The sequence below is a fragment of the Xenopus laevis genome, chromosome 2L, assembly GCF_017654675.1.
Source record: "Xenopus laevis strain J_2021 chromosome 2L, Xenopus_laevis_v10.1, whole genome shotgun sequence".
Classification (NCBI taxonomy): Eukaryota; Metazoa; Chordata; class Amphibia; order Anura; family Pipidae; genus Xenopus; species Xenopus laevis.
The window spans coordinates 44,353,924-44,379,552 of NC_054373.1; the positions used below are offsets into that span (position 1 = coordinate 44,353,924).

The following is a 25,629-nucleotide window of genomic DNA, read 5'->3' on the forward strand; positions in this document are numbered from 1 at the left end:
TAATTGCATAAAAACTCAAGTAGTGCCAAGTAGAGCCTCTTGTATATTGCCAGTCCACATAGGGGCTACCAAATAACCAATCACAACCCATATTTGGCACCCCAATGGACTTTTTCATGCTTCTGTTGCTCCCCAACTCTTTTTACATTTGAATGTCTCTCACAGGTAAAAAAAAAGGTTGGGGACTCCTGGTAAGGTCTGAATGTCTGAGAAAGGAACTGCGATTACAGATCAGTGTATACAGCAAGGAATGACAGTGTCCGATGGGAATGGCAACTGTTATAGAAAGACAAGATGTAAACTATAATCATGTCATACAGTAGATGAGCTGAAGCAGCGAGATATTGCAGCACTGTGACTCCCACACATTATTATAGGCGGTCTATCCCAGGCCTTGCACAGAACAGTCACCACATCCAACAAAGGGTTAAAAGAGCATAAAAGAGAGAGCAAGAGGCGGTTCTCTGACACATCCTAATAAAGTGATAGGACTCCTGACCAAGGACTGCGAGAAAGAGAGAGGGCTGACTACTCACCCCAGACACGGTGTTTCCTGCTCCCAGCACAAATGGAATTAAGGAGACAAAAAGGAGCAGGCTTGGCAAACGTTGCTCCTCTCTATTACTGGCGCTGCGTGCCCTAACCCATCTGCTTCAGTCACCCTGGAAACAAACTCAGCAAATCACTGCAACACGGAGCCCACCAGCCTGTTAAAGGGCCAGTATACCCCCCCAATTTTATTTTGATAACAATGAACAGGGCGTGTGCTAATCTTACTTTGTGCCTATTGTGTTAATCAAGAGAATTCTACAGTATACGTAATTCCTCAAGATAAAGAGAGAGAGGTTGAAGCTACTCCATGTTTGTTTGTTTTTTTAAAATCTTTATTTTTATTTTATACTTGCACATATAACAACATTTAAATAAATTGAGTAAAATTTCGCTACTTCATGTTTGGTTCTTGTGAGATAGATACTTAGATTACCAGTGCACAGATAATCCCTCTGCATCATTAACTCCTGCAGTCAAAACAGTTACAACAAAGGGGGGTGGGAGGGAATATATACTTGTTATATATCCAAAACCACAGACTTTTTTGTTTAAAACAATAGGCAAAAAGCACAAGCTGAAGTTGAACAAGAGGGTATACTGCTCCTTTAAAGGAGAAATATCACCTTAAAGGAGAAGGAAAGCTACAGAAGCATTTTATTGCCAATAGATAAGCTGCAATAGTGCAAGCTAGACTAGACTTTATTATGTAGAACATTTTACCATACCTGAGTAAAAAGATCTAGAAGCTCTCTGTTTGTTTAGGATAGCAGCTGCAGTATTAGCTTGGTGTGACACCACTTCCTGACTGAGTCTCTCCCTGCTCACCTATAGCTCTGGGCTCAGATTACAGCAGAGAAGGGGGGGGGAGAGAAGAGCAAACTGAGCATGCTCACGCCCAGGGCAAGGAGGTTTAAGATGAAAACAGGAAGTCTGATACAGAAGCCCATGTGTACACAATAGAAGAAAATAAATGTAGTATTTATTTTGACAAAGAGCAGCATTACTTTGAAAGTTTACTTTTCCTTCTCCTTTAAAATCAACTTTTACTAGATTACAGACTGACTTATTCTAAGCAATGTTTCAGTTGATCATTCTTTTCTTTATGAATTATTAGCTTCCATATATATATTATATATTTCTAGCCTGCAACTGCACAAGCTATATAGTTGTCAAGAGTCACACACCCCAGCAACCAAAAGTCCACATGGACTGTGAGAGTTTGATTAGATTGTCATTCTGATTATTTTTAATCAATTCATTTTAATATAGTTTTGTCAATGTTATTTTACTAGGTCTGTCTACCCACTGACATGGTACTGTGAATAGCTACCTTTATAGTGTCATTATGTTAAGGAAAAGTAAGTAGTAATAAAAGGATAACTTATGCAAGGTTATATAACCCCCCCAAACACATGGACACACACACAGTTAATTAACAATTTGTTGAATGTAAGAATACCAAATGCCTAACTATGGACCATAAATCTATGAGGAACCATTTTGCTGATCTATCTGTTAAAGCCTTCTCCTAGTCTTTCTCCCATTCTGACTTGGAAACCGCTGCCTAGTTGCTAGGGTAAATAAACCGTAGAGACCAGCTAGCAGTTGGAATTTCTAGCCTGAAAGCTGCAGAACAAATATTTCTATATTCCTGGCACCACATAAATGACAAATAAAGACCAATTACATATTGTCATTGCTTACTACTGTATACATAATGCTAAAATGTTATTTTAAATTGAGCTGCTCCCCTGTACTGCTCTTGAAGATGCAGAGTTGCCCAGAAGCTCAACTGTCAGTCTTCTACTCTCCTTGCTTCAAGAGTACAAGCTCCTGCTCAACGATCACTGTCAGAAATTGAGCGACAAGAAATTGAGAGGCCAGTCACACTGGTTGTCAACCACACTGTGTAAGTCTGAATCTTCAAGAGCTGTACGAGGCAGCAGGTTTGCTGAGAAGTGTCAGTACATGGGACCCCTGGTTACATTTTGAGATTTGTTTTTCTTTGCCTGTGCAGCAACAACTACTCTCATAGGCCAGCTCTGTGTTAGGAAAAGAACAATTCTCTATCACCATCATCATCAAGAGACGAGCTATCGTTATGTAATTAGAGCATTAAATGGAGTTGTTTACCTTTGAGTTAACTTTTAGTATGATGTAGAGAATGATATTTTGAGACAATTTGTAATTGGTTTTCATGTATTATTATTTGTGGTTTCTCAGTAAATTAGCTTTTTCTCCAGCTAGTTTATGCTCTAGTCTGCAGTTTTAGCAATCTGGTTGCTAGGGTCCAAATTTTCCTAGCAACTATTCACTGATTTGAATAAGAGACTGGGATATGAGAAGGAGAGGGCCTTTACAAGTAATAAAAAAAAGGAGCAATTAAAATAAATGTTACAGAGCATTTGTTTTTTAGACAAGGTCAGTAACAGCCATTTGAAAGCTGGAAAGAGTCAGAAGATTAAATAAAAAATAAATAATGGAGACCAATTGAAAAGTTGGCCATTCTATAACATACTAAGTATGAACCACCCCTTTCAGAGTCCAAGTGCCAAATCTACCCCATAGAGCAGGCCCTGGTGAATTTCTTACAGTTATATTTTGCTGCTCTTCAAGATGAAATTTAACTTGCCACCGGGTTTCTATGATCAGTGACGCATGAATTGGATACCATTGTCTATTTCATACTAAGGGGTATATTTATCAAAGAGTGAAGTTAGCGAACACCACAGTTTGCTAGAGTGAAATTCCGCCACTCTCCATTCATTTCTATGGGATTTTCAAAAGAGTATTTATCAATGGGTGAAAGTGAAAGTTCGTCCTTTGATAAATACACCTTTCAAAATCCCATAGAAATGAATGGAGATTGGCGGAATTTCACTCTAGAGGACTGTGGCGATCTCTAACTTCACTCTTTAAAAAATACATGTATAACCCTAAATGTCAATGGTGCAGTTCAGCTCACTGCCTTCATCATAACATGCAAGGGCACTTTCTGTTTACCTTTAAAGGACAGTAACATCGAAAAATGAAAGTGTTTTAAAGTAATAAAAATATAATGCAGTGTTGCCCTGCACTGTTAAAACTGCTGTGTTTGCTTCAGAAACACTACTATTGTTTATATAAATAAGCTGCTGTGTAGCCATGGGAGCTATTAAAAGGAGAAAAGGCTCAAGTTACACAGCAGATATCAGATAAGCTCTGTAGAACACAATGTTATGTTATCCATTATTTAACCTGTGCCATATAGCCTTGTTTCAATTTCCATCATTGCTACTCAGCAGCTTGTTTATATGAACTATGGTAGTGTTTCTGAAGCAAGCTGATCAGTTTTACCAATACATGGCAACACTACATGATTTTTTGCATTACTTTAAAACACTTTAATTTCTTGGTGTTACTGTTCCTTTAAACACCAAAGCACAGGCATATAGAGAGAGCACACACGTAAAATCAAACTGGCAAGTCTGACATTCTCACTCACAGCAGAACTAAGTACTAGCTATGGGGATTTCAGACAAATATAGTGAAGCCATGTGATGCAGACATTAGCCTGACCTAGTGATTGACTATATAGTTGTTATGCGAAAATGTTCTGCCTGCGATTATCTGGTACCACCCCTGTAGGACAACAACAAGCACATGAGTCACTAGGGGAAAAATTAGGCCTCACCTTCATTCATCTTCTACAAAATTTGCATCCAGCCCTTAATGAAATCAAGCAGAAAGGCTGTAAATGGAATATGCTTAACACTGGCATCACCTGTTACAGTGTGTGACAAAGTCGACATGTGCAACTGTGTCTGTCACTTAATGGTGACTTTGCTCATCTCTGAATACACAGTTAGAATAGTTGCTGGCTATTAAAGAGCTGCAGGGAGTACAGTCTTGTAAAGCTCTATGTGAAACTGGGTGGCACTTTAGAATGTTTGCTTGTTGGCACTGCTTCTATTTCTGGTTTGGTGGAATCTCTGCTAAGCACTATATAGCAATGACACAGACAGCAAGCCCAGCAGAACCAGGAGTGCAGAGCCGGGGAAATACTAACTTCTAGGTTTGCCAGACTGACTGAGTAATCACTGCAGAACATTCTATTTGATGATCAATAAACTCCCTCTACTCTGAAACCAACACTTCCTTTATTTATTTTGACATGTGATCCGTGAGGTCCAGCTGGCACTGCATTTATCCTACAATGTGTTCTGGGGTAATTATGAATGACATTTGCACACTATTTTCCCGCCATGTGTCCTGGGAGAATTATACATAAACTGGCCCGGCATTTATACTGCCATTGCCAGCAAGGAGCTGGCTCTGGGAAAACTATAAGGAACATGTGTAGAAAATGCCTTTAAAAGGAGAAGGGAAGGCTAAAACTAAGTAAGCTTTATCAGAAAGGTCTATATAAATACACCAGTAATGCTGCTCTGAGTCCTCTGTCAAAAAAATACTACATTTCTTTCCTTCTATTGCGTACAGATGGGCTTTTGTATCAGACGTCCTGTTTTCAGCATAAACCTCCAGGGCTAGGGCTTGAGCATGTGCAGTTTGCTCCTCTCTCCCTCCCCTGCTGTAATCTAAACTCAGAGCTAAGAGTGAGCAGGGAGAGACCCAGGCAGGAATTGATGTCACATCAAGCTAATATGGCAGCTGCTATCCTAAACAAACATAGCTTTCCTTCTCCTTTAAGAAGTCTTTGCAAATACAAAGAATTCTCTCTGCCTACACATACAAATACAATGGGTAATTCACCTTCAAGTTAACTTTTTGTATGATGTAAAATGTCCTATTCTTGCTATGGTTTCTGGATTACTTGCCTTCTTCTGCATCTGCAGATTGATTTCAAATAGGGGGTCGCTGACCCCAGGGTAATTCAGCGTAATTACCCCAGGGTAATTCAGACCCTAGCAACCAAATTACGGAAATTGCTGAATAAACACCTAAATAACTCAAAAACCACAAATAATAAAAAACGAAAACCAATTGTAAATCATCTCAGAATACCCTTCTCTACGTCATACTAAAAGTTAATTTAAAGTTTGGTGGTGGGTTTTCTGCCCACCTCCCAAATGTCCCATTTTGCAGCAATAGCAGCTGAAATACTTTGTGGGTTAAGCAGCTTTGACACTTAAGGTTCTTAAGTTCAGGCAAATAAATCTTGGGGCAACATGGTGGCAAAGTCACTGCAGCTGTAATAATATCCCTAAGCTATTTACGTATTTGTAAGGTGCCTGCAAATTAATATATACGCATCTATAACTCTTATTACCTGGGTTATGGTTTAGGGTACAGTCCCACTCCCTCATATCCAGTGAATCATAATCAGTAATACAGTAGGCAGAATAGGCCGACTGCTCTGCCTCCCCCCACCTTAATTGCATGAAGGAGGGTGTTATCTGAAAGATGTAGTTAAACAAGTAAAACACAAGGCTTGGGTGGGTGTTCCCTGCTCTAATACTAATATACTAATACAGAAGTGATCTGCTCACACCCAATATTTTCCTGTTGTGTAGATATAGGGTAACAAGCAGAATGGTTGTTTCTTTGGTTCCCAAAATGTTCTATAGCTTGTCAGTTTAAGCGAGGAAACTGGGTTATCGGGTTTTGCTTCCCTTTGTTAAGGAAAAACTATGAAAGTTTGTGAAATTTATACCCTAATGATATTGGAAAACAAATCCTATCTTTTATGCACAATATGGCAGCTCCCACTTAGCAGCACAAAATACATGTGCACATAATAAGGCACACTTTTGTGTCTATGAAATTAAGATTTTTTGCAGCCCCGGGTGAAGAATGTCTCCTGTAAACTGATCACCCCCCCCCCCCCCCCAATGATACAGGGACACAAGGTGTGAATGTGACAAACCTGTGTTAGGGCAGATGGCAAAATCCTGTTTCCTGTGTTTATTGGTCACCAGAGTCTCATCTGCTTAGTGGCAAATATATAACTCAAGGTGATGGGAAGGGGAAAAGCAAAGTTCTAATTATACAGCTCACGTGTAAAGGAACCCAAGGATTAAATGACAGCCTTCTGAGGCGAGAGCAGGGAATGGATGGGCACAGCACAGACAAACTATTTTATACATTTACAGCTTCCAATGTAAAACATATTATTCCTGTGATTTAGGCAGCCGTACTATGCAAAGATGGAGGCATATCAAAGTCTGAACACTCTGCCCCTCCCGCCCCAGAGAAAAGTACAATATTCTCCCACTTCAGCAGTAGCAGAGACTTCTCTGGGGATTTATGGCAGAGCTCTAATATGAAGAGCATTCACTCAGTGTCTAATCCGAATTCATGCTCAGCATACACCTAATTTCTATAATGCCATACAGCGGACATTCCTCCAGCCACATTTTAGCCAGGGGTTAAGTTACCCTTTAAAATAGAATATTTGTTTCCCAAACCTTCTAATTATTCACCACTGCCAATTCGAAGTCCATGGATTATATTATAAACGTGCTGACAACTCCATGAATTAACAATTATTTAATACCCAAAAGAAAGGAACTGCCAGAAGAGTTATTAATGTCGCACAATCCATAGATTAATTAGTGTAAAATTCATGGTGTGTAAAAAGACAGCAAAATAAGCAAAAATCCCTTCATTTGATGTGTGTAATTCATTATTACTCAAATAAATCAATAAAGTTCATTGTGAGAAAACCGTTGCTCGGTGTGATTCTTGAATCAATTCATATAAGTTATGAAATAAATTCATTGATAAAGTGCTTATAGTTAATAAAGTGCCGAATATGTCATGAACAGTTCTCAATCCACTGATAAGGTGAACCTGGTTAAAACATAACATTTTGAGGGGAAATTCATAAATTTAAAACCATTTAAAAAAAATTGATGTGTGTCAATCTGGTATCAGAGTCTCAGGGATTTCTGTATATGCACTTATTTGTCATACTGGTTCCCACCTAGATCTTGCATCAGATCTATGTGCCCTTTACATAATTGTATCCTATACAGTGGGGGTAAGGAAAAACCAGGGGTGCGCGTTGTTGTTCACCAGCATATTATTCACCAGTCTGAACTCACCTGACCCGCAGGCACCCCCGTGAGTTGTGGGTAGGCCCTCACACTACTACAAAGCAATGTATTAAATGATAGCAATCTATAGAGCCAGCATCTAATGAAACAAACATTCATTATCGAAATAAATACTAGAGGAGGCAGAATTAAAAAAAAAAAAAATAGAAGGTAACTGAACAAAAGTTGCTGAAAAGAAATTTGTGCAAATTGTGATCATAAAACAATACATTTTCTGAGTGTGAAGTGCCCCAATAAGAACAATATAATTAAAGTTGTTCATTGCTCCCTATTGAATGTCTGGAAAGGAGTAATAAGTTTAAGGATAATTCAGTCAGCAGACCCAGCAGTACAGGTATGGGATCAGTTAACCGGAAAGCTCAGAATTATGGAAAGGCAGTCTCCCATAGCCTCCATTTAATCCAAATAATTTATATTTTCGCCTATTTTCTGTAATAAAAAAAAATACCTTGTACTTGATCCAAACTAAGATATAATTAATACTTGTTGGAAGCAAAATCAGCCTATTGGGTTTATTTAATGTTTACATGATTTTCTAGTAGACTTAAAGTATGAAGAGCCACATTATGGAAAAATCAGTTATCCAGAAAACTGCAGGTCCAGAGCATTCTGGATAACAGGTCCTGTATATATGACCCAGTTTTGACAGTAATTTTAATACATCGGTATATAATACACAAGAGCCATATATAACCTTTAAATTATATAGTGAATAAAGTACCCCCTATTGTAAAATATAGGGATATTAAAAGTCACTGAGTTCCATGACCATATAAAAACAAGAGGCCAAAATTATAAGGATATTATAAGTTACCGAGGAGTTTCTTGACCATATCCTCATATTTTGCAACTGGGGGTACTTTATTTAATATAATACACAAGTTGTCGTGAGTCATGTGACAAAAATTACATCACTACTCACCTTTTATAACTGATGACATCATTACTCACCATTTATAAGGATATCATTTATAAGGTATTCATGGCTTTTGTGTATTATACACAAAAGCCATGAATATCTTGTAAATTATATCCTTATAAACGGTGAGTTCTGATGTCATCAGTTATAAATGGTGAGTTCTGATGTCATTTCTGTCACATCATTCACTGAAACTTGTGTATTATAATAAATAAAGTACCCCCAGTTGCAAAATATGAGGATATGGTCATGAAACTCCTCGGTAACTTATAATATCCTTATAATTTACAAGAGGGGGTACTTTATTCACTATATAAATGGTGCTTAGTGATGTCATCAGTTATAATCAGTGCTTAGGAATGTAATTTCTGTCACATGACCCAACTCAGCTGCATAAATCCATACCGGTGTTAAACCAATCCTATTTTTAGTTAATGTTTATATGATTTTTAGCAAATTACCGAAATATCTGTTATCTGGAAAACCCCAGGTTCCGCATATTTTGGATAATAGATCCAATACCTGTATTTGAAGGCCTGCTATTTAACAAGCTCATATCAAGCAAATATATTTTCTATAGTGTCTTTTTTGGCATGGTCCATTATTTGAAGGGGTTAGAAGCTTATTACAAGTCCGGGGGGGGGGGGGGGGCAAGTGCCCCTCCTTGCCCCTATCTGTGGACACCCATGGATGTGGCCTTTCTAATCTTGCCCCTTTGCACCCAATGTTTACAATGTTGTGCTCTTATCACTAGACGAGATGAAATTCCAGGTTTTGAAACCAGAACATCAGTTCTTAAAGTTACCACCACTGTCATCATATCAGAATATTGACAAATGCCTAAATACACACAGGGGAATTCACAAGGTACTGGCTAACTTTACTGTGGAGTAATACCCTATAAAAAACAATGAGCAGTCAGCTCTGAAGGTCACCTGCATTACGGCTAATGACGAATTACGATTTAAACCTATTTTATGACCAAGCAGTCGGAATTTGGAAGGTGATGTGTTCCTGGTTTACCGAGATCATCACTCTGGCAACACCCGCCTTGATTGGAATATTCATTTGGGAGTTTCTCTGAGAGTAATGATGGTCGATTCTACGCAACTTTTCAATTGGGTTTCATTATTTTTTTTTTATATATAGTTTTATAATTATTTGCCTTTTTCTTCTGACTCTTTGCAGCTTTCAAATGGGTGTCACTGACCCCTTCTAAAAAGCAAATACTCTGTAAGGCTACAAATGTATTGTTATTGCTATTTTTTTATTACTCATCTTTATATTCAGGCCCACTCCGATTTATATCCCAATCTCTTATTGAAATCAGTGCATGGTTGCTAGGGTAATTTGGACCCTAGCTACCAGACTGCCTAACATGCAAATTGAAGAGCTGCTGAATAAAAATCTAAATAACTCAAAAACCTTAACTAATGAAAAAATGAAAACCAATTGCAAATTGTCTCAGAATACCCCTCTCTACATCATACTAAAAGTTATCTCAAAGGTGAAGAACCTTTAAGTGAACTTTTAGTATGAGGTAGATATTCTGAGGTAATTTGCCATTGGTTTTTATTATTTATGGTTTTTGAGTTATTTAGCTTTTTATTCAGCAGCTTTCCAGTTTGCAGTTTTAGTGAAATGAATGCATACATTGGAACGTTGCTTAGAATTATATTTACTATGCAGAAAAAAACATTTTTGGAGTGGAGGAGTATTCTAAAAGTATCCTCCAATATTTTCACTTGCCAATGGCTAATTAGCTGTTCATTAGGATGCAGCCATGGGCACACTACCCATAAAGACCATATATTCCAAAAGAAAGATCTTAACCAAATAAATACAAACATTACACTTATGCTCATTACTTCTGTAGAAAGTTAAAACCACTCTAACCTATAACACAAGGGATAGACAACTGGAATGGCTACTTCGTACAATATGAAAAATACATGACAGTTTGGCAAACTTACAAATTGTCAGTGCAGTTTCTACAACTGTACTGTGAAAAGGAAATAGAAACTATTTCTAAATATCAGAAAACCAAAATCACATGATATTGATATGAATGTTCTTAACAGATAAATTAAGTAACTCGGGCTCCCAACTAAGTTACACCAAGGGCAAATAATTGATTTCAGTCAATGGGCTCATTTGGCATGTGCAGAAAGATCTATAGCAAGATCTTTAGTTCAAATATGAATGCGGGTCACCAGATTCCATGAAAATCAAGTAACTGTATGGGATCTGTTATCCAGAATACTTGAGGCCAGGGTTTTCCAGATATAGGATCTTTCCGTATTTTGGATCTTCATACCTTAAGTCTACTAAAAAATCATGTAAACATTTAGGGGCACATTTAGTAAGCTCGAGTGAAGGATTCGAATGTAAAATACTTTGCATTTCTAAGTTTTTTTTGGCTACTTCGACCATCGAATTGGCTACTTCGACTACGAATCAAACTAAAAATCGTTCGACTATTTGATAGTCGAAGTACTGTCTCTTTAAAAAAAACTTTGACTAGTTACTTTGCCACCTAAAACCTACCGAGCACCAATGTTAGCCTATGGGGAAGGTCCCCATAAGCTTTGCTAACTTTTTTTGATCGAAGGAAAATCATTCGATCGATGGATTTAAATCCTTCGAATCGTTCAAATGAAATGCGGTAAATCCTTCGACTTCGATATTCGAAGTTGAAGGATTTTACTTTGAGGGTCGAATATCGAGGGTTAATTAACCCTCGATATTCGACCAATAGTAAATGGGCCTCCCCATAAACTCATTAGGATGGTTTTGCTTCCAATAAGAATTAATTATCTTATCAAGTACAGGGTACGGTTTTATTATTACAGAGAAAAAGGAAATCATTTTTACAAATTTGTATTATTTGGATACAACGGGGTCTTAATCACAAATCTGTAATTTGGAGCTTTCTGGATAACGGATCCCAAACCTGTACTTAGCGTCAGTCGGATATTGTCGATTGTATTGACTTGAATAGCAACTGTCTATCATTACATATAAATGCAAACTTTGGACAAAAATGCATACTTGTGTGTTCTGGAGCTGAACCCCACTTTGTGATAACAGGTAGCTGCCATTAAAATCAACAAAGCCTGAACATGAATTACGGTAGCTGCCGACATTGACCTATATAGATAGAAGGCAATCATTTTTGTAAGTTGTATAGTGATCTTTTTACCATCAATTAGGGGTTATTTATCAAAGGTTGAATTTAAGAGTTATGTGAATGAACTTGAATGAACTCACAATTCGAATGGTTTCTAATTTAAGAAAAATCTCAAATGGAAAAAAACTAAATTAGCGAGTTCTCGGTTAACAACCTGAAAACTCGAATTGCTCGAGTTTTCGAACAAAACCCTCAAAAGGAAAACTCGAACATCATGAAGGCTTTTAACATCTTCAAATGGTTCAAGGGACCTCTGCCATTGACTTCTACATGACCTCGACAGGTTTTAGATGGGGTATTTTCAGATATTTTCAGTTATTAACAGGGTCGGGTATAATAAACCTTGAAAAATTTGAGTTTTTAAAATAAAAAACTCAAAAAATTCAATTTTTATAATAGATTTTTGACTCAAAAATAAACTAAAATTTTTCGTGGAAAACACAACTCCAACCTTTATAAATCTGACCCTTAGAGGCACATTTATCAAGGGTCAAATTTCAAAATTCATGTGAGTTTTTTAAACTCCCATAAATTCGAAATTCGAAATTCGACTTAATTAAATTTATTAATAAAATCTAATTTTTTAAACTCGGATGAACTGAAATGGCCCGAAAATTCTAATCGAATTCGATCAAACTCAATTCGAGTTTTTTCTCTCGAAAAAACTTGAATGTCAGGAAGGCTGCAAACATCTCCAAATTGATCCCTGGACCTCTCCCATTGAGTTAAACAGTAATTCGACAGGTTTTAGGTGGCAAATAGTCGAATTCGAATTCTTAAAGGACTAGAATATGATAAATCTTGAAAATCTAATTAAATTTTTTTTAAAAAAAAAAAACTCGAATCGAATTTGGATAACTCAGTCGAATTTGAAAAAATCGAAAATTAGAATTCTCAATTCGACCCTTAATAAATCTGGCCCTTACTGTTTGATTTGCACACAGTGCCAGTTACCTTTGCTTCAGTGCAGTGCACATGTGAACAGAGATCTCTCCATGGACTGAAGCCTGGCCTCAGCCACTCCATTATTAACAATATTTATTTTAGTCACATCTTTTCCCACCAAACCTGCTGCATTCATATCAATAGGGAGAGGTTTCCGTGACCCCAAGCCACTGTTATTAAATGTTTGGATAGAGAGAGAACTGATGCGGTAAAACAATAGACTTAAATACAAGCAAACAGGAACATGGCATTGCTATCAGGAATATAAAGACTGTCTTGCTCACGATATAAGAGAACTCACAGTGATGGACCATAAAAGTATTTTATAAGAAAAATAAACATCAAATGATGAATCACTAGGGAGGTTAGGTACCCCCTGCGATTAAAATCATTAACCCCAGACCCCTGGCCACCGTTCCTCTTCCCAGAAAATGGACCAACCCAGGGTACCATTCTAGTAAGTGCTGAACTGCTTTTTCTTGCTCCAAGCCAGGGACCCCAAATCTGCCTCTAGGGGCATATACTCATAAAGGTACATTATATACTGGCACACATTGAAATCTAGTATAGAAGCTGGTAAACCTGCATTCGTAAATTCATATAAAGAAAGTATGAACGTTTCTAATTCTACGTGTTTCAAGCAAGTTCTCTAAGCTCAACTGTTTGAGGTCTACTCTGCTGTAAAAGAATTTAATAAATTCTTGAAAAGTTCTAGAATGTGCACTTTAATAAACTGTTATTTACACGTAAAGGAGAATCGTGTGGTTGCAGCTTTATAAATATGTGCTTAATTGTATGTCAAACATTGCTCTCTTTCACATAAAACTACATTTGCTTGTTTACAAACATGTCCCTTAGATCTTTTTTTTGCGCTAGATCAACGGAGGCTGAAATATTATTAGCTAAGGAATTCTCCATAGCCAGCGGCATAACCTGTTTATAACCGATATTGTTGCTGTAAAAGCCAACCATGGCAGCCAAGGGAAACATTTGGTGGTTTTTCAACATATATACATAGTAGCATGCCAAAAATAATTTTTGTTGACACAATAAGATCAGCATTTACATTTCACAGGCTAAGCAAGAGAAAATAAAGGTAAAGTAAACCCTACATTTAATATAAATAATATAAATTATTCAGTGAAAAGGCATCCAGGTTATGTCTTGTGACTAGTATTGATATAGTAACAGTAAACGTGTAATCAGGACAATCAGGAGATTAGAGATCTATAAATACATCTAAATTAAATAAATGATTCAGTACTACCTGGATAATTGCTACACATGCAGTCTGAAGTAGGCCAAAGTGTCGTCACAGGTTCTCATTGAAACAATATCTGGCCAAAACCAACAGGACCAGATATCGACCCACATCTACTTATTTGGAACACTCATTGCAACGGTCAAGCTGTCTCTGCAAGTGACTACTGAAGAACTACTATTCCTAATGAGTATGGGTTTGGTCATGGTTAAGCAGCTGCACATTACCATCAATGGGTGAAATGGTGTACATACAGGTCACTGCAGTTGGGACTCTGAAGCAGTTAAAACACAACCTCTAGTCTAGAGTGTTGAATTGTGCTTCATATACTGGAAGCCTGTGTTTGGCAAATGCAATAGAAACACTAACTGCCTCTATCTTTAATATGTGATGGAGGAAGAATAATGGTTTTGACCGATTTTTATGCTACCTAGAGGCACAATAATGGCCCAGTGAACATAGTGTGACCTGTAGAGAAATGTTTTCCCCAGATAGTTGGGTAAGTAATTGACAGGCCTGCACAGATCCCAACCTCAAACAATGGAACACTAGTAGGATACTATGGACAATTAACTGTGCGCCGGTCTGACATCCAATATCCGTGCCCAAAGGCTAGGTCGAAGCAAGCACAACCAACAATGTCCCATCATTTAGGATTTTATACCCATGAGCCACATTCAAATTAAAAAAAAAAAAAGAGTTGGGGAGCAACACAAGCATGAAAACTGTTCCTGGTAAAATAGGGCAATATAAGGCCTGTGGTTCGCCATTTGGTAGCCCGTATGTCAGGGGTGTCCAAACTTTTTTAAAAGAGGGCCAGATTTGGTGAGGTGAAAATGTTCTTTGAACCAATAACATCATTTAACTCGTTTAAACAAGGAATCGCGTAGCCATAATATTTGATGTTAAGTGTTAGCAACAGACGTACAGGCACGTAGTGATGCGCCGCTCTCGCATACTTCTTTAGGGCTGAAGGTGTCAATAGCCGTACTGACGTGCCAGCACAGTAAACTAAAGAAGTATGTCAGGGCGGCGCATCACTATGCGCCAGTGTCTATTGCCAACACCTTCAGCACACAGGCAGCAGCATAGACCAAGTGGCAGATCATTTCACTAATGTGCCCAAATATTACTGCTATGGGATTCCTGATCACACTGTGCTGGTGGGCCGCATTATTATTCATTTCATGACGGAGGCTGCGGGCCGGTGTAAATTTGAAAACGGGCCGCAATTGCCCACCGGGCCAGATTTTGGACATGCCTGTCCTATGTGAAATGGCAGGCTACAGAAGGCTCTGTTTGGCAGTACAGCTGTTTTTTATGTAACTATAACTTGCCTCCAAACCAGTAATTCAAAAATAAGCACCTGGGAACAACATCCAAAGGGTTGATTGGCAACATGTTGCTCACAAGCAAATGGTTGGAGATCACTGATTTACAAGGGCCAACATAATTTTCATTTCAGAATGAAATGGATAAGCCGATTCCAGATACTATGTGTAATATAGGGTCGTTGATTATGCAGTCATTCTCTATGCTGAAATTAGTGGTTTAATTAGAGTAATATAAGTCATATGAACTTAAATCATGTATCCAGCTTTAGGGGCACAACACCACAATATCTGCTTGGCTGTTTTAAACTTGCAACACAAAATGAAGTAAACTGCTAGAGAGGATGTATTACTTAACCCTTTAAGTGCCACAGAACGTAGAATCTACGTTCTGTGGCAAAGTAACTTGAAATGCCACAGAACGTAGATTCTATGTTCTGCAGCATTTGCAGGTTTGGGAACGGAGAAGCGGCTTCTAAAGCCGCTCTCTCCGTTCCGACTTGTTCCCCAGCCCCTAGGCAACGAGCCTAGGCGGGGAACAAGTGGCCCCTGGGTCGCGATCGCCCAGGGGCCCCAAGGCAGCAGCAGGCACGTGCAGCATATGTGCCCTGCTGCTGCCTGCACTTTCAGAACGGAGGAGTGGCTTTACAAGCTGCTCGCTCCGTTCTTAGTGTCCCTGGCAGCTTCCCCGTCCCCTAGGCAACAAGCCTAGGTGGGGAAAGATGGGCCCCTGGGTCGCGATCGCCCAGGGGCCCCAATGCAGCAGCAGGCACGCGAAATGTGCGTGCTCTGCTGCTGCCTGCATTTACTGAACGGAGGAGCGGCTTGTAAAGCCGCTCTCTCCGTTTCCGACTTGTTCCCCAGCCCCTAGGCAACGAGCCTAGGCGGGGAACAAGTGGCCCCTGGGTCGCGATCGCCCAGGGGCCCCAAGGCAGCAGCAGGCACGTGCAGCATATGTGCCCTGCTGCTGCCTGCACTTTCAGAACGGAGGAGTGGCTTTACAAGCCGCTCGCTCCGTTCTTAGTGTCCCTGGCAGCTTCCCCGTCCCCTAGGCAACGAGCCTAGGTGGGGAAAGATGGGCCCCTGGGTCGCGATCGCCCAGGGGCCCCAAAGCAGCAGCAGACACGCGAAATGTGCGTGCTCTGCTGCTGCCTGCATTTACTGAACGGAGGAGCGGCTTGTAAAGCCGCTCGCTCCGTTCCAACTCGTCCCCTAGCCCCTAGGCAACGAGCGGAAGTGGGGAACGAGTGGCCCCTGGGGCGAGATCGCCCAGGGGCCCCAAGGCAGCAGCAGGCAAGGAAAATCGAGGTGCCCTGCTGCTGCCTGCGCTTCCTGATCATCAAGCCCCGCCTACTCACCAGGGCCAAAAAAGAAGACGGTCTCCAAATGTTCCAAGTCAGCCTCCTGGACTACCTACAGCCTGCCACCCCAGGTAAGTGCCCCCCCCACACACAAACACACACTTATTGCACTAATACACTTACATTCACACTTACACACACATACATTCAATTTTGGGGGATCAGGGGGGTCACACATATTCGCAGCACTTACACACGCTTGCATACGCATACAACACGAATACAACACGCATACAACACACAATTTGCATATTGTACGCACACATACATTATTTTGTGTTTTTTTTTTCTTTTATTGCATTGCCTGTTTTTTTGGCTGTAAAAACTGTTTTATTGCCATTGCGAATAGCGTATTTGCTAATTGCACTGCGCAATACCTTTTGTATGTTATTTCGATGACTATATTGCAATTTCAGTGATATTGGTGATTTTTTAGACATTTTATTGCATGTTTAGCCATTTTATTTCATTTTCAGTTTTGTGTAGGTGTTGTTCGCTTATTTCTATCCGTAAAACCTATTTAGCCATGCTAAAATAATCAAACTTTGATTCTCACTGCTAATTACATTAGGCTAAAAAAAAATCCATAGATTTTTGTGTTTTTGTTGGATTTTACTGATTTTATACCATTTGGCTCTGTTCTTTGTTACTTTGTTTTGCCCATGGAAATTTTGTCTGCTATATATTCATTTGGGGGTCTCTGTGCGCGACATAGTTTGGTTTATCTATGCATACCAGGCATCAACCTGTTCAGTAGACCCCTGGCGTTCATACTTAGGGTGCCTTTTGCTGGTACGTTACAAAATGTGGGGTATATAATGGGGTAAAATGCAAGCTTTGTGACTATTTTTAGAAATTTCATAAAAACTGTTATGTTTAGCATAGCTTTGCAGGTTGGAAGTTTGCAGTAGAAAGATGTAATTACCTGCTTTAGATTCGTCAGAATGTGTACTTTTGGAAAATGTATAGTTTTATAGGGTCTCCATACTGTTAGGGGGTCTTATGGTGCATAATACAAATACCGGGTGCTTGTATTGTAGAAGTCAGAGTGTCATACGTGAAAATTCATATGTACTATTTTCATTTGGGGGTCTCTGTGCGCGACATAGTTTGGTTTATCTATGCATACTAGGCATCAACCTGTTCAGTAGACCCCTGGCGTTCATACTTAGGGTGCCTTTTGCTGGTACGTTACAAAATGTGGGGTATATAATGGGGTAAAATGCAAGCTTTGTGACTATTTTTAGAAATTTCAAAAAAGCGTTATGTTTAGCATAGCTTTGCGGTTTGGTAGTTTGCAGTAGAAAGATGTAATTACCTGCTTTAGATTCGTCAGAATGTGTACTTTTGGAAAATGTATAGTTTTATAGGGTCTCCATACTGTTAGGGGGTCTTATGGTGCATAATACAAATACCGGGTGCTTGTATTGTAGAAGTCAGAGTGTCATACGTGAAAATTCATATGTACTATTTTCATTTGGGGGTCTCTGTATGCCACCTAGTTTGGTAAATCTTTTCATATCAGGCATCAAACTGTTCAGTACACTCCTGGCGTTCATATTTAGGATGCTTTTTGCTGGTACGTTACAAAATGTGGGGTATATAATGGGGTAAAATGCAAGCTTTGTAACTATTTTGAGAAATTTCAAAAAAAGCGTTATGTTTAGCATAGCTTTGCGATTTGGTAGTTTGCAGTAGAAATATGTCATTACCTGCTTTAGATTCATCAGAATGTATACTTTCGGAAAATATATGGTTTTCTAGGGTCTACATACTGGTAGGGGGTCTCATGGCACATAATACACATACCAGGTGCTTATATTGAGTGTCATACATGAAAATTCATATGCCCTATTTGGATCTGGGGGTCTCTGTATGCAACATAGTTTGGTAAATCTATGCATATTGGGCACCAAACTGTTTAGTAGACCCCGCCACATTCATATTTAGGATGCTTTATGCTGGTAATGATACATGCACGGTACGATGCTGGAAAGTTGAAGCTTTGAGGCAATTTTCAGGTATTTCACCAAAACCACCAATTTTGGGAAAGCCTTGCGACTCAGTCGTTTGGAGCAGAAAGGCATGGGTACCCAGTTTAGATTCGGTAGAATGTGTACTTTCCAAAAATATATGGCTTTGGGGGTAAACATATATTTCTGTGTTTTGACTCCACAAAAAATGCAGTCAATTTGTTGATTTTTCAGTAGCTGAATATGCGCTGACTTCATTTTGGGGCCTCTAAATGCCAGATACTTTGGTAAACCTATGCACCATGGGCACCAAACTGTTCAGTGGACCCCTGGCAATCATATTTAGGGTGCTTTTGCTTGGTACATAATGATTCATGGGCGATATGATGCTGGAAATTTGAAGCTTTGAGGCAATTTTCAGATATTTCACCAAAACCGACAATTTTGGGAAAGCCTTGCGACTCGGTCGTTTGGAGCAGAAAGGCATGGGTACCCATTTTAGATTCAGTAGAATGTGTACTTTCCAAAAATATATGGTTTTGGGGGGTAAACCTATATTTCTGTGTTTTTACCCCACAAAAAATGCAGTCAATGTGTGGATTTTTCATTAGCTGAAGTTACCCACAGGACTATTTGTATGCGCTAACTTCATTTTGGGGCCTCTAAATGCCTGATACTTTGGTAAACCTATGCACCATGGGCACCAAACTGTTCAGTGGACCCCTGGCAATAATATTTAGGGTGCGTTTTCTTGGTAAGTAATGATTCATGGGTGATATGTTGCTGGAAAGTTGAAGCTTTGAGGCAATTTTCAGATATTTCACCAAAACCGACAAATTTGGAAAAGCCTTGCGACTCAGAAGTTTGGAGCAGAAAGGCATGGGTACCCATTTTAGATTCGGTAGAATGTGTACTTTCCAAAAATATATGGTTTTGGGGGGTAAACATATATTTCTGTGTTTTTACCCCACAAAAAATGCAGTCCATGTGTTTATTTTTCATTAGCAGAAGTTACCCACAGGACTATTTGTATGCGCTAACTTCATTTTGGGGCCTCTAAATGCCAGATACTTTGCTGCACCTATGCACCATGGGCACCTAACTGATCAGTGGACCCCTGGCAATCATATTTAGGGTGCTTTTTCTTGGTACATAATGATTCATGGGCGATATAATGCTGGAAAGTTGAAGCTTTGAGGCAATTTTCAGATATTTCACCAAAACCGACAATTTTGGGAAAGCCTTGCGACTCGGTTGTTTGGAGCAGAAAGGCATGGGTACCCATTTTAGATTCGGTAGAATGTGTACTTTCAAAAAATATATGGTTTTGGGGGGTAAACCTATATTTCTGTGTTTTTACCCCACAAAAAATGCAGTCAATGTGTTGATTTTTCATTAGCTGAAGTTACCCACAGGACTATTGGTATGCGCTAACTTCATTTTGGGGCATCTAAATGCCTGATACTTTGGTAAACCTATGCACCATGGGCACCAAATTGTTCAGTGGACCCCTGGCAATAATATTTAGGGTGCGTTTTCTTGGTAAGTAATGATTCATGGGTGATATGGTGCTGGAAAGTTGAAGCTTTGAGGCAATTTTCAGATATTTCACCAAAACCGACAAATTTGGAAAAGCCTTGCGACTCAGTAGTTTGGATCAGAAAGGCATGGGTACCCATTTTAGATTCGGTAGAATGTGTACTTTCCAAAAATATATGGTTTTGGGGGGTAAACCTATATTTCTGTGTTTTTACCCCACAAAAAATGCAGTCAATGTGTTGATTTTTCATTAGCTGAAGTTACCCACAGGACTATTTGTATGCGCTAACTTCATTTTGGGGCCTCTAAATGCCTGATACTTTGGTAAACCTATGCACCATGGGCACCAAACTGTTCAGTGGACCCCTGGCAATAACATTTAGGGTGCGTTTTCTTGGTAAGTAATGATTCATGGGTGATATGGTGCTGGAAAGTTGAAGCTTTGAGGCAATTTTCAGATATTTCACCAAAACCGACAAATTTGGAAAAGCCTTGCGACTCAGTAGTTTGGAGCAGAAAGGCATGGGTACCCATTTTAGATTCGGTAGAATGTGTACTTTCCAAAAATATATGGTTTTGGGGGGTAAACATATATTTCTGTGTTTTTACCCCACAAAAAATGCAGTCCATGTGTTTATTTTTCATTAGCAGAAGTTACCCACAGGACTATTTGTATGCGCTAACTTCATTTTGGGGCCTCTAAATGCCTGATACTTTGCTGCACCTATGCACCATGGGCACCTAACTGTTCAGTGGACCCCTGGCAATCATATTTAGGGTGCTTTTTCTTGGTACATAATGATTCATGGGCGATATAATGCTGGAAAGTTGAAGCTTTGAGGCAATTTTCAGATATTTCACCAAAACCGACAATTTTGGGAAAGCCTTGCGACTCGGTTGTTTGGAGCAGAAAGGCATGGGTACCCATTTTAGATTCGGTAGAATGTGTACTTTCAAAAAATATATGGTTTTGGGGGGTAAACCTATATTTCTGTGTTTTTACCCCACAAAAAATGCAGTCAATGTGTTGATTTTTCATTAGCTGAAGTTACCCACAGGACTATTGGTATGCGCTAACTTCATTTTGGGGCATCTAAATGCCTGATACTTTGGTAAACCTATGCACCATGGGCACCAAATTGTTCAGTGGACCCCTGGCAATAATATTTAGGGTGCGTTTTCTTGGTAAGTAATGATTCATGGGTGATATGGTGCTGGAAAGTTGAAGCTTTGAGGCAATTTTCAGATATTTCACCAAAACCGACAAATTTGGAAAAGCCTTGCGACTCAGTAGTTTGGATCAGAAAGGCATGGGTACCCATTTTAGATTCGGTAGAATGTGTACTTTCCAAAAATATATGGTTTTGGGGGGTAAACCTATATTTCTGTGTTTTTACCCCACAAAAAATGCAGTCAATGTGTTGATTTTTCATTAGCTGAAGTTACCCACAGGACTATTTGTATGCGCTAACTTCATTTTGGGGCCTCTAAATGCCTGATACTTTGGTAAAACTATGCACCATGGGCACCAAATTGTTCAGTGGACCCCTGGCAATAATATTTAGGGTGCGTTTTCTTGGTAAGTAATGATTCATGGGCGATAGGGTGCTGGAAAGTTGAAGCTTTGAGGCGATTTTCAGATATTTCACCAAAACCGTCAATTTTGGGAAAGCCTTGCGACTCGGTCGTTTGGAGCAGAAAGGCATGGGTACCCATTTTAGATTCGGTAGAATGTGTACTTTCCAAAAATATATGGTTTTGGGGGGTAAACCTATATTTCTGTGTTTTTACCCCACAAAAAATGCAGTCAATGTGTTGATTTTTCATTAGCTGAAGTTACCCACAGGACTATTTGTATGCGCTAACTTGATTTTGGGGCCTCTAAATGCCTGATACTTTGGTAAACCTATGCACCATGGGCACCAAATTGTTCAGTGGACCCCTGGCAATAATATTTAGGGTGCGTTTTCTTGGTAAGTAATGATTCATGGGCGATAGGGTGCTGGAAAGTTGAAGCTTTGAGGCGATTTTCAGATATTTCACCAAAACCGTCAATTTTGGAAAAGCCTTGCGATTCGGTCGTTTGGAGCAGAAAGGCATGGGTACCCATTTTAGATTCGGTAGAATGTGTACTTTCCAAAAATATATGGTTTTTGGGGGTAAACATATATTTTTGTGTTTTTACCCCACAAAAAATGCAGTCAATGTGTTGATTTTCAGTAGCTGAAGTAAAGTCCTGGACAATTTGTATGTGCTAACTTCATATTGGGGTCTGTAAATGCCAGATAAATTGGTAAAGCTATGCACAATGGGCATCGAACTGTTCAGTGGACCCCTGACAATCATATTCAGGGTGCTTTTTCTTGGTACCTATTACAGTGTGGGATATGCGGAGCAGCAAAATAAAACCTTTGAAGTGATTTTTCAGAATTTTGATACATTTTTATAAAAACCACTACGCTCAGACAAGCTTTGATGTTTGGTAGTTAGGAGTAGAGAGACATAGTTACCCATTTTGGAATCAGCAGAATGTGTACTTTTCAAAAATATATGGGTTTCTGGGGTAAACCTAATGTTTCAGGATTTTGTGGCCTTGGAATCTGAAGTATGCCATTTTCTGCCTTCTGCTTTCAAAATTCGGTAATATACTGCCGACAGTTTTTGCTGTACAGAAGTCCTAAATCTGCCTATAACTATACATATCTGGTATTGGCACGTTCGAGAGATATGAGGCTTTCCAAATCAGTTGGATTTTCATTCGTAAAATGAAATATTTTTCTGGTATAAATTCATATATTGTGAAAAATAGAAATTTTTCATTTTTTTTTGTATTTAGCGCTAAAAATCTTTTTGCAGAGGTGGAAATAGATGAAAACTCAGGCACATTTAAAAAGCTCAGTTTCTCCCGAAAAAAACAATGTATAGTTTTCCTAGGTAAACTATAGGTTTCCCCTCAGAAAATGCCCCTAAAGTGAGAGAGCAAAAAAGTTTAAAAAATGGCTGGCATTTCGCGTAACCAAAATGTGAAATTCTGCTGGCACTTAAAGGGTTAATGAGCGATATCCTGCTAAATAAAGTAGGATAAATAAAGCAGTTCCAAAAAACGGTCATAAAGTCAATAAGGTCAACAAGCTCTGCCCTAATACTTTGTCCATGAAGGGAAACATAAAGGGTGCCCGCTACACTTGATTTTCAACTGGGTATATTTTTGCCAAGTCTTTTAGAGCCATGGAGACAGCACAACACCAGTACTATTAGCAAGTTCTAAAGCTTTTAGATTTTTCTGTGACTGTGATTTGTGGGAAACTAAAGAGACAAAATGCAGAAGGCTTGTTTTCCCTCTCACTGAGCTGTTTTCCTCCATTCAACAAAAAGTGCTTCTTAGATACGGGACTTGGCCTCATTCTAACTGGCTCTTCATTCATTCTATATTGTTTCAGTAGTTCCTTGTGTAATTCCATCCCTATCCAAAGTGCCTACTTCATTGTACTTTATTTTTCTCCACTGTGCAGGAGAATCTCTAAGAATTTCCTTGCTGCTGCTGCAAATCAGGCCTTTCCGGATCTCCCCCAGTATCACTCCTTTTGGTGGGCTTTGGCAGTAGTGCTGCACAGGTCATAGGGAATTTTTATATGGGAAAGGTCAGGGTATGTAAATTCTGTTAACACCTACTCACGGGTATAACAGAACCAGGCCAGATGAACACCTAGGAGGATCAATTATTTAAATATTCAGCATGTTTTCCATTGGAGACACACTATTACTATGGAGAAAGTGGTGTGTGGTGAATCACAGGTCATGGGGCAGGGGAATGCAAATTATGCTCCTGCCCAGGGTGACATCACTGTAACAAGAAGACAAAGTTCAGAGGTATTATGCATCTTTTTGTCATCTATTAAGCCTCAATGCTGCCAAATGAAATTAGCCAACCTTACAATGATCCCGACAGATTAAAAACAGACTTAATTGGGTAACACCAAACTGATTTGATTTCAATTGGCTTTTAATGCCCTTGAAATCCTGTGTGTAAATGACATCAATATTGTTATTCTGCATCCAGCACAGATTATACATCATTACACGGTTTCTTATAAAATACTAGAGTTCTGTGACACTCACTAGTGACATCCCAAGGAATTAATTTTAAGGGATGACATCATAATGCATCCAGTTAAGGATATATTTTACAGGTATAGGCTTTTATGTATTATAAAAACATTAACGAGCAGTGGTTTCTATACAGGGACCTCTGGAGACATTGTATTCAACAGAGTATAATCAATCCCTACTTCCAGTGTCGCAAACTACTCTATGCCACCGATACCTCCATGCACTGGTAAGCAGAAGATGGAGAAAATGAAGGAGCGGGTCCGGAACCCCCAGCCGATACCTCCTATACCCCTTTGCATGCGCACGTACGCACATTGGTGGGTCTCTTTCTCCAGAAAAGGAAGTGCAGCAGCAGGTCCGGGGGTCCCAGCTGCAAACGATCAAGTGCCACAATACCTCGCGTACCCCCACCGCATGTGCACGCACACGCGTGCATGCACGCTTGCAAATTTTTTGTGCAGAAGAGGGAGTGCAGGAGCAGGACTGGGCTGGCGGGCCCAAAAGAGCCTGGGCCCACCGGGGTTTTTTCCCGGTGTCCTGCCGGCCCAGTCTGACCCTACCTACTTCCCATTTGTGTACATTAGGTGGTATTGTGGGTTCTGTAGATTTAATAAAGAGATATCAAATATTTAGGTGTTCTCAGGCTATTTTTCAAATTATAATGGGCAGCAAAGTACCTGATGGAAGTATTAAAAATACCACACCAATAAAAACAAAGAATACTGACAACTGAAGAAAAAATAAAAAACAAGTGGTCAAACAATATTTTTGACAGCCAAGCCACAGTTTAAAGCTAGAATAGGAGAAAGATGCTGCAGCACTTGTCGCATTGAAAATGTACCATTTGTCCGTCACCAAAAAAAGACTATTTCAAGTGATGTCGTCTAGTTGAAGCAAACAATTGGACAATGGCTAAATTTCACTGTGAACCATGAAAATCTTCTCACCTGACCAATCAATTTTCTGACCGATGTCGGATGGAAAACAGTTACATTGTGATCGTTTGGTGCCCACTAACCTCATGGTAATTTGATGGATTTGTCAGATCGCACAAAAATCATTTGTTAAGCTGGTCACAGACGCAAAGATCTGATCGTACGAATCGAGGATTCATACGATTTTCGGACCGTGTGTGGAGAGTCCCGACATTTTTTGTACGGCGGAGATCGGTTGTTTGGTCGATCGGACATGTTGCGGGTAACATCTCTGCATGTATTGCCAATCGTACAATTTTCAGAGGGAGACTGTCACTAGCTTTGGACGGACATAAATTTCGTACGATAGCTGTCAGGGGTAGAACATCGGCTGATCTGTTCTTTTGTACTTTATTTGATCGGGATGGTTAGTGGAAGGTCAGGAGATGGGAAAGTCCCATCGTACCATGATACGT

General features: G+C 39.4%; 1 protein-coding gene across 13 annotated transcripts in view; it reads right to left on the reverse strand.

The window, feature by feature from the left end:
* The window catches only part of map7d2.L (MAP7 domain containing 2 L homeolog), a 92,717-nt gene that overhangs the window by 58,469 nt on the left and 8,619 nt on the right, over positions 1–25,629 (reverse strand). The window contains exon 1 of one of the 13 annotated variants that reach the window (XM_041581802.1): positions 537–614. The exons of the other annotated variants lie outside the window; for them this stretch is intronic. The gene's annotated coding sequence lies outside the window, so the exon portion shown is untranslated. Of the gene's footprint in view, positions 1–536; positions 615–25,629 lie in introns of those variants that run through there. 13 annotated transcript variants of the gene reach the window in all.